Genomic DNA, 16,782 nt, shown 5'->3' on the forward strand with positions numbered 1-16,782 from the left:
AATGTATACTCAAATTTGAGCACCAAATCTCCTCTCAGATGCATGGAGTTTGGAGATTTGCAGAAATGCTTCTGAAAATCTGTCATTGAAAAATTGTGTACATAATATGATAACCACATACATTCTCATTCACAATTTAACAGTATTTAGCCTTACAAGCAGTCCTAATTAGCAGTGAGCTGCTGTTTGCATGAGATGGGAGTAATTAGAATCATCATGAGACTTTACGTTTGGTCAGCCATCTTAAATCTCTCCAACTTTTATAACATTGTCATTGCTTATCATGTATTATAGTTTATCCAAGGACCTAGGTGTGGAATAAGGCATGTGATATATCTTTTCATGGCCTGATTGTGCTGTCCTTAAAGCCAATGGAAAATTAGACCAAGACGAGGCTCTCAAACCTCTCCTACACTAGTGTGTATATGATTCTGACTTAATACTTCCCTTAAGGCAAAGATCTACAACATCCAGACTGATCATAGTACCTATATAAGTACCTAGACAGAGCATCCCCACATACACAAGTGTGTAAATCAATAAACCATCTCCATGTAATTGCTATAAAGGGATGTTACTATCATCAGACAATCTTAAATTGTGAGTTTTAGGACATGAAGTATGATCAATTCTAGCCCTGTCAACCTAACAAGCCAGAATCTATGATTAATGTAGTCTTGCCTAATGAATCCTGAAGTTAAAGTTCTTCAATGAGATATTGCAGGCTTTCCAAATCAACGTGCCTTCCTGGATGGTTGTCAGAGGTATACAGCAGAGATCCATATGTAAAGAGAAAGCAATATCAGTGTTTACAACTTTCAAAACACACAAAATGGATTCCGTGCAATCCATTTCATTTTCCAAAGAGGTTTCAGAACCCACATCCTCCAGTTTAGCTTGAATTCAGCTCTGCCCTTGATCTATTTTTAAGTGTCTGCGATTTTTCTGGAGTTTAGCTTACTACATCAATTTACTGGAACAAATATTCCTTCTGTTTCTCTGAGAGATTTCTCTATCTCAAAGCAATTTGCCCCCCAACTTATTTTGAACTCTCTTATATTCCTGCACTATGTTGTGCTTGATTTGCGTTTCAACTTCTGTGAAGCAGTGTTTGTTTCTTCTTGTAAGAATTTTTGTTCTTTAAGCTCTGTGTACAGCTTTGCTCTCTTGCTGGGTATTTTAAAGTTTTCCTTCTAGTCAAAAATGGGGAGTCTTGGTTTCCAGTTGATAAGCCTTGTTTTATTGTCACACAAGTTTGAGATTTTGTTTCTCTCCAAGCTGTGTACTACTGGCTTCCTGTTAAGTTAGTGTTTTCTTATCTCAGTTCTATCTTGCTAAACTGCCTTTATTTGCTTGAGAAAATTTCAAAGCATTCTGCTTCTAACTTTTAGGCTTCTTTAGCACTCTATATTTGATCGTTATTGGTTGTCTGTGCTCGAAAGGAGGTATTGGTAAGTACATTGGTTAACTGTAAAATATAGAAAAATGGGGGACACACAAAATCTCCAGTATAAAGCAGTTCTAAAGCATAGGTTTTGCAAAAGTAGTGATTGTACCTCTCAGTTAAAAAACAATAATGGAAAAAAAAAGATTTGTGTTATTCCCCAAATATCTCAAAAGGGGTCTTCAGACAAATTCATCAACTGGAGGATCCCTACGATTGCTTCCTATGGGTTTCTGGATCCTCAGTTGTTTGCCTGTTTTTAACTTCCTGGCTTTCTAAATGGAATCCAAACTGGTCAAGTATTCTCCATCTTGTGTGTCACTCACACATTCCTGTTATGCCGGGCTGCAGGTATAAGCTGTCACTGCAACCACCAGAAGCCACTGTCGTGACTGGTGTGCAGGCAGCCAAGCAACCTCAGTATTGCTGTTGGATCTAAGCTCTGTATTTGCTCCAATCCCTCAGACAGAGACAAACACCTAGAAGATCTCTATCAAGCATTCTTAAAACTACAATAGCACCTGCAGAAGTAAAAAACAGATTGACAGAGCCAGAAGAGTACCCAGAAGTCACCTACTACAGGACAGGCCCAACAAAGAAAACAACAGAATGCCACTAGTCGTCACCTTCAGTCCCCAACTAAAACCTCTCCAGCGCATCATCAAAGATCTACAACCTACCCTGAAAGATGATCCATCACTTTCACAGATATTGGGAGACAGACCAGTCCTCGCTTACAGACAGCCCCGCAACCTGAAGCAAATACTCACCAGCAACCACACACCACACAACAAAAACACTAACCCAGGAACCTATCCTTGCAACAAAGCCCAATGCCAACTCTGTCCATATATCTATTCAAGGGACACCATCATAGTACCTAATCACATCAGCCCACCATCAGGGGCTTGTTCATCTGCACATCTACTAATGTGATATATGCCATCATGTGCCAGCAATGCCCCTCTGTCATGTACATTGCCCATACCGGACAGTCTCTACGCAAAAGAATAAATGGACACAAATCTGAATCATAACATTCAAAACCCAGTAGGAGAACACTTCAACCTCTCTGATCACTCAGTAACAGACTTAAAGGTGGCAATTTTGCAACAGAAAAGCTTCAAAAACAGACTCCAACGAGAAACTGCTGAATTTGAATTAATATGCAAACTAGATACCATTAATTTGGGCTTGAATAGAGACTGGGAGTGGATGGGTCATTACACAAATTGAATCTATTTCCCCATGTTAAGTATCCTCACACTTTTTTGTCAATTGTCTGAAATGGGCCATCTTGATTATCGCTACAAAAGTTTTTTTTTCCTCCTACTGATAATAGCTCATCTTAATTAATTAGCCTCTTAGAGTTGGTATGGCAACTTCCACCTTTTCATGTTCTCTGTATGTATGTATGTATATCTTCTTACTATATGTTCTATTCTATGCATGCTGTAGCCCATGAAAGTTTATGCTCAAATAAATTTGTTAATCTCTACGGTACCACAAATACTCCTGTTCTTATAACTAGAGGCTGATTTTAATTGCAGAAGTGAGTTCTGTAAGCATTCTATTAGTTTTTAAAAAATAATTATAGATATGGGTGTAAAAAAGAAGAAAGATGATGTCACAGCTCATGCTGCAACACTTAGTACAGACCAAGGAAACCAAATCTCTAGTAAAAAAAAAAAATTAGAAGAAGAGACATGAACACTTAAGAGTCTGTTCATATAAAACAAACATCTGGAGAGCATATAAATTGTGTAAATTAAGCAGCAATATTGGGATGAAGCAATAGCCTGGTAATACATGTTTAAGGGATTAGCCAATAGCCAATATGCATATGTATGTGTAACCCTTCGGGCAGGTGGAGTTGACAACAACAAGGGACGGATTCAATATCTAGGGGTTCCTTTTCAACAATACAACACAGAACTGGCTTGGGCCCTGACCCAGTAACCTGGGGAAATTACACACCACTCCATGGTGCCTCTAGGAGGCATTAGTTCCCCACTCACAAGCACAGAGTCTGAGTGTGGAAAAGAAACTTTTTAATAAAAGGAGGGAAGTCACTCAGCATTAGTTTTGGAAAACTCTTCAAACAGGATTCATAAACATAAAACCATGAGCAAAAAAGACCCACCCTGGAGTACACTGGACAGTGTCCTTTTGCCTCAGGTTCTTAAGTCCAGCAACCAAAAGTTCCTTTAACGTGCCCCTCCCTTCCTTTAACGTATCCCACTCACAGTTGTCCTTGGTCAGTGAAGATCCAGAGTTCTAAGGTGCATCTGTGGGAACTCACCTCCCATCCTGGCGCAGGGAGGGCACCTTGCTCGCTCTGCAGTCCAGGCACTCGCTGCTCCACTGGCTGCTCCACTCTTCACCCTTTAGGATGTTTTGAGTTCCCACCACTTACCACAGCTCTCAATGATTTCAGCTGTTAGTGGGGGAACCTCAGTATTGGTGCAGACTGGGCAGTGACACTAATGCTTAGGCCTGGTTATCAGTGATTTCAGTTCTAATGGTGTGCAATGAGACTCTCAGTTGAGTCTTAATCAGCTCTTTTATCACACAGAAGAAGGGTCAAATAGGATCTAGAAGTCCTAGGTAGGGCCCACCCCACCAGGTACAAGTACTGGTCCCCACCCTCTCTCAATTCCTCTAGGCTTTGGCACCCATGTCCCCTGCTTAGCAAGTGCAGTTTAGTGGAGGGTGAGTTCCTCAATCAGGGTATGCCAAATATAGTTCTGCTATCCTTGAGTCACACAAGGATAACAACCCTTTAGTACCCCTTCCCCAATAACAAAGTGACTTGTGATCCAACACCAGCCAAAAGTAATCATTTGGGCAGAGCAGCCCATCTTGCTGAGGATCAAGGCAGGGTGGGTGTGCCCATGAAAACAAGGTCAGCTTCTAGTCCTCTTCCCTTGCTCATCATTGGATGCTCATTCAGACCCTGCTTATATCTGTATGTTATTATTCTAGGCCCTGATTCAGCAAGATACTTTACTCAGGAAGTTATAATTAAGCATGCTGTTATCTCATTCATTTCAATCAGAATACTCAGGTGCTGAAAATTAGGCACATTGAACCTTGTTGAATTGAACCCTTCATGCACTTTCAAAAGTCTCTATATAGTTCACAAGTTACATGGAAAATCATCTCTGCTTTGTGTAAGAATGTTTTTGGGTGCGGAATCCTAATGAAATTCTGAGGCTTATTGTTAGTGTGGCATCTTCTATATGATGCAGCTGCCAGGTAGTGTTTCATACATACTGTGATGCTGGCAGACCAGGTGCAAGCTCATGCCAAAGCCATTAAGCCTCACTGAACACTGACAAATGCATAGCTGGAAACTAGTCTGGCTCACCTGTCTGTTAGTATTATTAAAATGAGTATTGGACATATCAGTATGTATAGTGTTTAGACTTTATGAAATGTAAAGTAAATTGCTGAATGCCTTAATTCCACTTATATCCCATACTATAAAGTAATACTTAAGTGTTTGTTGTATAACTGTAAAATGTTGATTCTGAAACTATGTAACTCACCAAACAGGAAAACGTCACCTAATGTAAAATGCTGGATTCCTGCAGAAGGTGTTATGTCCTGCCCTGGAACAAATACTTTGTTGATTGCTTTCCCACAGCCATGAAGACAGCATGTGCCCAGGCCCATATAGTATGACAGCTTGAACACTGGGGGAAGAGAAAAAAAGTGCCTTCTAGGGAGAACTTATTATTCTTTTGCTGCTGGACCTCTCAGTGGTGAGATTTTCTAAGAATATGCACGAGTCCCCAGCTGTTCTGCCTAGGTTAGCCTTATAGGATCTACAGAAAGCATACTCTGTATAAGTTTCTATTACCTTTTGAAACCTGACTATAACTCATTTGTATGTTTATGCTTACTTGGTTTAGCTTTGTAAATAACTCATTTCCTTTTCCTTAGTTAGTTTACTATAGGATTGACTATAAGCTTTGTCATTGATATGAGATCTAAGGTGCAAATTGACCTAATGGGGGGCGGGGAGGTAAGTGACTGGTACTTTGGGACTAGGAGTAACCTGAATACTTTGTGATCTTTAGTGTAAAGTGACCATCTATAACACAGCCAAGCTTGCCTGGGTGGCAAGATAGATCAGAATGCCAAAGGGGACTGTTTGTGACTCCACAGTAAGGCTGAATAGTGGCTGAGGAGTTTACACTTGTTACTTGGTTGGTGAACTCAATGTATAGAACTCACAAGTTTGGGTTTGTACCTTGCTTCTTAAGAGTCTGCCCTGGAGTTGGAATTCTTGCTCATGAGCCGCTCCAGACTGTGACCGTACCTCCTCCTCCTTTTTCCTTTATGCTGCTTTTCCTGGTGAGGGTCATGACAGCAGCATGGAGAATAGGGAGGATCAGACCTCCTTTTCCTCCACAACAGGTACCAAATCCTCCTGGGGGATTCCCAGGCCAGCTGGAAGATATAATCCCTCCAGCATGTTCTGAGTCGGCCTTGGGGTCTAAACCCAATGGGACATGCCCAACGGAAGCCTCCCGGGGGCATCCTTATCAGGTGCCTGAACCACCTGAATTGGCTTCTCTCGATACAGAGGAGTAGCATCTCTACGCCAAGGATCTCCCGAATAGTTGAGCTCCTCACCCTGTCACGAAAAGTAAGCTAAGCCACCCTGCAGGGAAGCCCCATTTCCACCACTTGTATCCATGATCTCCTCCTTTCGGTCATTACCCAAAGTTCATGACCATAGGTGAGGATGGGGATGTAGAGCGACCTGTAAACCAAGTTCATCCAAGAACTCAGCTCTCACTTCTCCACCATGGATCAGTACAGTGCCTGCATCACTGTTGCCACTGCACCAATCCACTGGTTGAGTTCCCACTCCCACTTGCCATCCCTCATGAACAAGACCCCTAAATACTTGAACTCATCTACTAAGGGCAGCTGCTCCCCCCTCACCTGGAGAGAGCAGTCCACTTTCTCCTGGGAAAGGACATTGACCTCTGATTTGGAGGTGCTGATTCACATCCCAGCTGCTTCACATTCAGCAGCGAAACATTCAAGTGTGTCAGCGATTGCAGTCAGAAGAAGCAAGAAGGACAATATCTGCAAACAGCAGAGATGCCACCTCCGAGTCCCCATACCTGATGCATTCCACATCTTGACTGCGCCTTGATATCCTGTCCATGAAAATCACAAACAGGAGTGGGGACAAGACACACCCTTGGCAGAGTCCAACGCCTACCTTGAATGAACTTGACTTAATGCCAAAAATTGAATGCAGCTCTCATTCCGAGAATAGAAGGACCAGATAGCATGCAAAAGCAGCACCGGCACCAGCACCTCATACTCCCTCAGCACTTCCCACAAGATATCTTGAGGAACATGGTCATATGCCTTCTCCATGTCTACAAAACAAAGGTAGACTGGATTAGCAAACTCTCATAACCCCTTGACTATCTGCGTAAGAGCAAAGAGCTGGTCAGTTCTTCCGTGGCTGGGACAGAATCCGCATTGTTCCTCCTGAATTTGAAGTTAAACTAACAGACAATCTCCTCTCCAGCATCCTGGCATAGGCGTTGTCAGGGAGGTGATCCTGCTATAGTTGGAACACACCCTCTGGTTTAAAAAGTTTGGTAACACCACCTCAGTTTGCCAGTCCAGAGGTACTGCATCTGCCTTCCACACAACATTGAAGAGATTTTTTAACCACAACACCCCAACATAGTCGAGTGCTTTCACCCCTGCTGCCAGAACACCTTTGAGGCCATCTGGTAGTCATTCTCTATGGTCTCTCCAAATTCTTCCATCCCGGGCTTTTGCTTCTATGACCGCCACAGCTGCAGCCCTCTTAGCTACTCTGTACCTCTCATCCGTATCAGGAATCTGGTTTTCAAGCATTGCTTGGAAGGTCTTCTTTGACTTGACAGCTTCCTTCACCATTGGAGTCTACCAGCAGGTCTTAGGGTTGCCATTATGATAGACACCAACTGCCTTCAAGCCACAGCTTTTCATGACTGCCTCAATGATTGAGGCACTGAACAAAGTCCACTTGGGCTCAATGTCCAAGATCTCACCCAGAATGCAGAAGTTCTTCTGGAGGTGGGAATTGAAGTCTTTCCACACAGGGTCCTCCACCAGATGTTCCCAGGCAACTCGCACTGATCATTTGGGCCTCCCACATCTATCCAGCCAGTGCCCCATGCGTCAGATCCAATTCACCACCAAGTGGTGATCGGTCGCCAGCTCTGCCCCTCTCTTTACCTGATTGTCCAGAACATATGGCCTTAGGTCCGATGAGACAACTATGAAGTCAATCATCAATCTTCAGCCCGAGGTGCTCTGGTACTAAGTACATTTACGAGCAACCTTATGTTTGAACATGGTATTCATTGTGGACAATCCATGACTAGCACAGAAGTCCAATAACTCACCTCTCGTGTCCAGGCCATTCCTCCCAATCACTCCCCTCCAGATATTTCCATCATTCCCCACATGAGCATTGAAGTCCCCCAGTAGAACTACAGGGTCAGTCAGTGGCACTCTATTGACCACTGATCTCACCATCTTCTGAAAGGCCGAGTACTCTGAACTGCTGTTAGACTCATACAAACAAACAACAGTCAGGGATTTCCTCTCTGATACCCGAAGTCTCTTTGAGGCAACCCTCTCATCAACTGGGACAAACTCCAACTGCGCAGCACCTAGCCAGGGACTTGCGAGTATCTCCACACACCCGGGGCCTCTCACATGGGACCACTCCTGAGTAGGAAAGAGACCACTCTCGATCAAGAATTTGACCATACCACACTTGCTAAAAATTGTATAGCTAATTCGTTCAGAAAACCAAGAGAAAAAGTCAGGCAAATAGTTTTCCAGTTAACCTGTAATGTTGCTATCTTTATTCATCTCTTTATCTGACTGCTACATACTGCACAGTGCAGTCATTTTCTAGTAGTAAAAACAAAAAACCTCTGTTTCTTTGTTTTATGTACAACACAAGTACAAAAGAAATTCAATTAGTGGTAAGTTAAGATGTTAAGGTAGTGACAGTTATAGATTTGGGTATTCTTTTGCTAATAAGTGTATAGCGTATATCTAGAACTATATATTCAATTTGATTGGTAGTTCCAAGTGACAAGGCTTCTGCTTTTGTGCTTTGTCAATGCTTGATTGAACTTAAAGCTTCAAGATGTTCAGTGCAACATGGAAAATTAGCTTTGACACAGCACTGGATCAGAACCCTTGATGCCTGACGGCCAACTAGCAAATTTGTTTCAAGAGTTCACTATAATACCATCAATGGCCATCTTTTTTAAGGTTTCAGAGTAACAGCCGTGTTAGTCTGTATCCGCAAAAAGAAGAACAGGAGTACTTGTGGCACCTTAGAGACTAACAAATTTATTAGAGCATAAGCTTTCGTGGACTACAGCCCACTTCACTTCTGCGCATTCCGGTGGATCAAAGCAAGTTCAATATAACGCAGTTTCACCTATAACACGATAAGATTTTTTGGCTCCCGAGGACAGCGTTATATCGAGATAGAGGTGGAATTCATTATAATGAGCATTTACTTATTGATTTCACTGGGAGTAGTAAGTGAGTTAGTAAGGTCCAGATCCCCACTGGTATTTAGATTCCACATTCAGGCACTACTCTGATTCACAAAACAGCCTCTAAGCTGTGCTTCTTAGGCACCTAAGCTCACTTGGTTACCTACATTTTCACTGTACAAGTCCCCTAGACATCTATGTTTCTGCCCCTGGCATGCACACTGCTGTCTCAGGTGTGTGCCTGAACACCTCTCTCACACCTAAGCCCCAGTATTGTCCTCAAACCAGGTGAAAATAAGGGGTTGCCCCAGGCCTTACCTCTCTCACTCGTAGGCATTCTCAGAGCACACCTAACTCCACATAAATCAGCCGGGGGAAGGAGGCAGCCTCCCTTACAACCTTTAGCTCAGAGATTAGGATATTCACCTGGGATGGGGGCGGGGGAGACACTGGTTCCATTCCCCCACCTGGTGAAGAAGAGGGATTTCTTAATTAATATTTAATACAAAGTGGTATGGCTTCAACAAGAGAGATTAAGAGATGCCTTCTTCCCACATGCATCAGAATATCCCAAAGTCCACTGGTTAGAACACTCACCTGACAGGTCGCAACCCCTGTTCAAATCCCTTCTCCTCCTTAAGCAGAGGGGACAACTGAACCAGGATCTCCCAGATGAGTACCCTCATCTGGGAGATGGGCTAAAGTGGGCTAAAGAGCATAAGGCAGTCATTTTATTCCCCCTCCCTCTGCCCCCCCCCACCACACACACACCTATTTTCTGTGGAGTGAAGCAGGCACCTAACCCATCCATATCTTGCAAGAATGGCTTAGGCACTTGACTTCAGGAGAGCTGTGGATCACAAAGAGATAGATGCCTCCCTACAGCCCAGATATAGGTGCCTAACTCTGACAGGGTCAGGGCTTAGGTCACACCCCTCTCCTCAGCATCTTCCATTGGCTAGTTTAGGTGGCTAGCTTAGGTGGTTCCCTGCCTAGCATGCTGCACAAAGAGTCTATGCACCTAACCCAGGGTTTGTGGATTATCAGGATTTTCAAGGTGCCTAAAAGTTAGATGTTGCAATGCTCAGCATTGCAATGCCTAAGTCCCCTTGTGGATACAGGCCTATGTGTTCATCAAGGTTAATAAAGGCCTGTCAGATTTTCTTAAGTATACAAGAGGGCTCTTAAATTTATCCATAAAACACAGTTTTGGCTTTAACCTTACCATTTATTTAAACCAGATTTTACACATGCAAATATCCATACCATAGTGAGAATGCTCATAGCTAACCTAATAAGACACAAAGGAGCAAGTATCAAACATTCCAAGCAGCTTGTTTCCTTTGTTTAACTAAACAGCTTCATGTTAGAGTTTCGAAGAGTAGCTTCAAAGGAATAAACTATCTGTATGATTGAAATAACTCTGGAATCGCTTGTTGCGCTATAACAAACACTCCAAAGACAGCACACGAAACCATTTCTGCCAACATAGAAGTGTTTCTGTAGAACACTCAGATAGAAGGGACCACCTTAACCCAAATATGAACACACAAGCTGAACATGAATTTTCCAGATGAACTATTACAGCTAATCGTAAGCATTGTCTCTAGATCACCACAAAATGGAAAACTAACATCCCCTTAGCAATCATAACCCGTTATAATTTATTGAACTCCAGATAGCTTATATCTGGAGGTTTATAAAGTGACAACTGGGATGTGTTGTATGGAAGTGCGTGCAAAGCAGACAGTTTTGGGCAGAATTCCATTAAAGAAAAATTGTGTCTTTCAGACAGTTCTAATTACTGCTAACTTAGCACACTCCAAGTATGGAAGTAAGTAGAGAAGAGCAAGGGGAATTCATGCATAAGAGTAATGGGGACTGGATCAAATCTGATTTAATTTTGAATAAGTAGGTTATAGAAGAGTTGATCACGGTTCTGAAGTTATGCAGCCAGTCAGGTTAAAGGTACAGTGGAGATAAAAGAATGAAGAAAGCATATGATAGATGTGTGGATTTAATAATTAAAAATATTAAAAAATATGTATATGTTGCTTTTAGTCTCCTAGCAGAGGCACTCAATGGACATTTAATATATACTGAAAACAATATAAAACAAATAAAATGCCAAACATGTGGTGTCATTAAGAAAATGGGGAAGAATTTAACAGATGATTAGCTTTACACACTAATTTAAAAGAAAGGGATATCTTGGGATATCTAATCTCTGTAAGTCAAATCTCTCAACTACGTCAAAATTCATGATATGTCAGAATAACTCAGTAATAGTCAATGGTTCACAGTGAGATGCTTTGTCCCGGCCTTCCCCACAGCTCAGTAGATCACATCTGAAGTTAACAATGATATTCAATAGTTTTCCAGCATCTTTTCTTTTTCTGGCTATGACAAATAAATTGTCCCCTTGCCTTTTGTGAGGGAGCGTTTTGGGTACTTTGTTTTTGGACTGTCTTTTTTGTTAGGCCAAAGTGGGTGTGTAGGTACACGTTACTTGTTTTTATTTGCTGTCTGCTTGATCATTAGAAAGGTGACTCCTTTGGTGACTGCAGGCTAATTCCTTTGGGTGACAGTAGAAATAACTTCCTGCTGCCATGACATTCAGTACTCAATCAACTGGTTGAACCTATTGCAGAAATCCCTCCATTTATTTTTTTCTCCTCCACTGTCATACCATTTCCATCCACAGAAAACACTAGAGGCTGGTGTCCTGCCTCCAAATCATGTTTGACTATGACAGGAAGTTTTGGGAGCTCTCTGAATTCATCCTGAAAAGGAGAACTATTAGTGATAGTGGTGTCCATCTTATTACCAGTGAAGATTAGATTCCTCTCTATCCCTTCTGCCAGCTCCCTCCACTTGTCCCAGAAGGATGCTGCTGTAGCTATTCTACTTGGGTTATGCTCAAATCCCTCATCCACCTACAAGGCTGTGGGTGCTTAGTCATATTTCCTGACTGATTTTCTCATTAAACTCCAGACAGGAGAGATTTCAAAGTGCAAACAACTAGAACAATTTATTTCTGATTGTACCGCACAGGGACTTGAGTCTAATCAAAATTGGTTTTCCCAGCCTACTGGCTTCCAGTGTGGGTCAGCAATGTGGGATGCCTGACCAGCACAAGAGAAAATCTCATTTCAGTACATTAGATATTAGTTTATATATTTTTTCTGTGCCCAGGTTGATTTAGTGAGTTAGAGGAGTTTTTCCATCAAGGAAGAGGCAAGCATGTCTATTACATTATATCTCCACCCCCCATAAAATTTCAAAGTGCCTTTGTATTATTCCAGAATAGTAGTCGAAATCATTCTTTTGAACAGTTCCAAGGCAAACCTGGTAGGTGATTCTTCATTAGAGTTATTGTGTGTGGGCGGATAGGAGGCGGAGGGGGGAGAGTTAGTAAAAGAAGTTTGGGATTTGTTCTCTTTTTTTAATTTTAATTAATTTTTTTGATCACCAAACAAATTTGAGCAACTTTATAGCTGTTCCAAAAAGGCATCAAATAGGGGCAGGGGGATTTTTTTGGTTAAAAAAAATAAAATTAAGAAAAAAAATTGAAAACTCAAAATTTGGAAAATTTCAACCAGCTCTACTTTTCAATCATGCTGTACAGGTATTCCCATGTCAAGTATCAGGGGGTAGCCGTGTTAGTCTGTATCTACAAAAACAACAAGGAGTCTGGTGGCACCTTAAAGACTAACAGATTTATTTGGGCATAAGCTTTCGTGAGTAAACACCTCACTTCTTCAGATGCATAGAGTATAATGCCTGCATCTGTAACTTTCACTCTATGCATCCGAAGAAGTGAGGTGTTTACTCACGAAAGCTTATGCCCAAATAAATCTGTTAGTCTTTAAGGTGCCACCAGACTCCTTGTTGTTTTTGTAGGTATTCCCATGCAGCTGCTGGAACATTCAGATTCATGTGGTCTTACCATGTGGTCTTCTGTTTCCCTACAACAAGATTAAATGTTCCCTCCCTCAGGTTCTACACAGTTCACATTAGAACCCCTTCCTATTGTTTTACCAAGACTCTACACAGTGAAGAGATAAGAGTTTATCTGCCTGTTGCAGCTGCTTGTCCTAGTTCACACCTCAAAGACATCCACACTACAGTGTTTCCTTTGAATGGCAAAGAATGAGCTATGACAACCAATTTGGTTTTATGCAAATTGTATCCTTTTAGGTTCAAAGTGTGTGAATGCTGCCCTTATCTGCTTCGCTTTCAAGGCATGCATCCCTGCAGGGAATTTGAAAAGGTACTTGAATATCACTTTTAAAATCCACTGATCAATTCTACTATCCGGACCTGTAGGAGACTTCTCTGTCATTTCAGATGCTGATTAAGTCATTACTCTAGCTTAACAGGGGGCAGATATGCAATGAGAGTAACACTCAAGTGCCTCAATGGTGGGAGGCTGTGAAATTTTGCAATAAGGAGAACAGCACCTGGAAACATACTGGCTAAGCACCCTGCTGAAAGCTGAGCACCCCTATAACAAGGGTGGCCAGTAGTGAAAGCATACTTTCAGAGACCATGCACTGTGTGCTCATATTCTTTTTTGAAAATTCCTTTGTTTTCAGAATGTCCCAGTGCAGAGTGTCAAGTGCAGGACCTTTGAAAATCCCCCTCTAAGTATTTTATCTCTTTTATTTATTATTTATGGAGGATTGTATTTCAACCAAAGTTCAGTGTTTTGTATAAGTAACACTTAAATGCAGCTACAAATAATTTTAATACTTGAATTATTCCCTTTTGCCTGTACATTACTTCTCCAGTGTCAGTGATGTTGAAATTTATAAGTGAGCATCCCCAAGGATTTTAGCTTTCACAAATTAGGTTTTCAATTGAGTAACTTTAAATTATCCTAATTAATTTTACCAAAAAAAGAAGAGAGCATGGACACAAGCAAACACTCTTGAACCCCAAAACTACCAAACCTGTAGAAGAAAAGAAATAGCAACTTTAAAAGTCAGAACATAGTTTACAATTGAACTTTATTGCTAATAATATCAGCTTTTCATTTTAAATTGGGCAAAACTTTTACAATGATGATTTTGCAGTGGTTCTGATTGTGGTGAGATTTTATTCAAAGCACATACAACCCCACATGAATGGCAGTTACAAGGTTACTTTGCAAAAATTCACATTAGCAGCCCAACAAGCAACATCATGATTACTTGCTAATTCCATGTCCAACTTCTGTTTTGCCCATAAATATTAGACCTCTCATGAATGCTAAAAACAAAAGTGTGACAAATCAAACAATTAAAATTCCCCTCCCCTGAATAGAACGGATAAATTGACCTGTCTCCGTCCATTCAAAAATCAGGTAATAGGTCAGATCTTTGTTCTCAGTTAAATCTATGATTCCTCCTCTTGTCAGGTTTCAGAGTAGCAGCCGTGTTAGCCTGTATCTGCAAAAAAATATATATATATATTCCTACTGTATTTTCCACTACATGCATCCGATGAAGTGGGCTGTAGCCCACGAAAGCTTATGCTCAAATCAATTTGTTAGTCTCTAAGGTGCCCACAAGTACTCCTGTTCCTCTTGTCAGTCCACCTTGCACAATGAGGTAAATGTTCAAAACTAATAGACAGGCATGTCTGTGGCAGCCAATCCTGCTTTGGGTTATATGAATAGCAAAGAGATGTATGAGAGATTTGTGCTGTGCCTAGGATGTATGAACAAGGTACAGTCACAAATATATCCTGCTCATTTGTGTATGTGCAAGTAACGGAATGAATCATTTGATAAGTAAGGCAGTGGTGTGATTAGAAATGATGTGGTTAGATAACTAGGATACTAGTATAGATAACTATAATATAGTTTACTGGACTGGTGAACTTTTATATTGGAAATGCTATTACTTGGGTCTGGAAATGGCCTGATGGCTGTTTTGGGGATGTCTGTGACAGAGTTTATTACACCCATTCTTTTTATTTCCCTTACAAAGTCAAATTTTCACTACAACCATTTTTCAAATTGGAATTTTTTTTAAATTACTCCACACAGCACCAATGAGCCAGGGTAAAATGTTATGTCATTTGGTGAGAAGCCACTCACGTGACTAGCTGCTCACCCACTGGAGTAAAGGGATCACAGTCTGGCTCCAAGCAAATATACATTTGGGGTACCATTTCCAAAGTCCCCAAGTGACTTAGGAGCCCAAGTCCCATGTTCAATACTGTCAACTCCAAGCATTCAAACTAATGACTCAAGCCCCCAAAAACCATGAAATTGATTTAAAAAGTCATGACATTTTTTAGAAAAGAGTAAGTGTCATTCTAATTTTGAGCCTTTAGTGGTCACATTTCCAAGCTTTTAGTCACGAGTGCTAGAAATTCAACTAATTGGACTAAGCCAAATCTTCAGAAGTACCCACTGATTTTAGATACCTCTATTTTTCTGGGTGAGCTGAGCTAATATGAGGAGAACAGAAGAAATAGACTTCTTGTGCCACACAGTCCTGGGAGACTGACAGGGACATCAGTTCCCTGGAACAAGATTTTTTTTAAAAAAAAAAGTACAGTTCCAGCCAATTTGGAACAGTTGGAGCTATGCAGTAGCAGAATGAAGCATACTACAATTAATGTTTGAATGGATTAGTTGGTGACAGACAAGGGAACAGGCTACGCTGGACTGTAATAAAATGAACTTGCTAAGGCCCCAATTCAGCAATCCAGCTGTATTCAGCAGCAGAACATTTAAGCACATGCTTAATCCCATTGACATCAACTGGACTTCAATTGGAGCTGAGCGTGTGCTTAAGTGCTTTGATGAATGGGCCTAAAACAGCAAAAACTTGTTTTCCACATAATTGAGATTGTATGGGCCCAATCCCATTTACCCTCTGATACAGAACTCTTAACTGGCTGTGACTGGGGACACTCACCTCTCATGAGTGCCTCCTATTAGCTGGATGTGCTGCTGCAGTCTTTTTTCTCTTGTAACCTCCTGAAGGTTGTTGACCTTCTTAGGCAGGCCTTCAGTGGCTCAGCTCTCTGGCTAAGTCACACAATCAATATTGAATGCACTCCTTCTAGGGACAGCAAAGAGTTCAACAAACCTGTCTGCCCTCGCTAGGGTCTTCAGCCCTGTCTCTGGGCCCTTTAAATCTAGCCCCTTTTCTTGGGATTTTTAAACTAGCCATGTCCTCTTTCCAGGGCTTAGGCCATTCCAGCACTGGCTGGTGGGATGGTCCAGGCCTGCCCACTACTCTGGGTCCCAACCCAAGGCCCCTGAACACAGCAGCTACATATTGCTCCCTCCAATTCGCCGCTGCTATTCTATGGGCCTTTTCCCACTTTCTTTTCACCTTTACCTTAGGGTTACAGTTCTCTTGCAGCTCCTTTTATCTGCTTCTATACAGCCTCTCTAAGCAGGCCTGAAGGAACCACCTTCACTGCTCCTTTCTTGGGGAAGGATGTGGTTGGACTGTGGAGCCTCCAGGGGGCCTTGAAGTGCCAGGTACTCTTCATCACATGGCCCCACAATACATTGTTCTGGGCAGTAGAGGTTCTCTCCAGTTGATATTAGGTTACAGTATTACAATCCAATCTGCTCTACTGTCCGTTCCCCATTATTCCTTTCAAACATTCATTCTTTTATGCTTTGCTCTGCTATTGCATGACAGCCAACTGTTGTGGTACGGCCAGGACTAGGAATGTCCTAGGATTTCAAAACCTGCCCCAGGAAACTGATGTCTCAGCCAGTCCTGTGTGGCAGCATCTGATAGCCTTTCAAAACTAAGTGATGGCTCCTGC

Source organism: Malaclemys terrapin, chromosome 5 (assembly GCF_027887155.1).
Source record: "Malaclemys terrapin pileata isolate rMalTer1 chromosome 5, rMalTer1.hap1, whole genome shotgun sequence".
Classification (NCBI taxonomy): domain Eukaryota; kingdom Metazoa; phylum Chordata; order Testudines; family Emydidae; genus Malaclemys; species Malaclemys terrapin.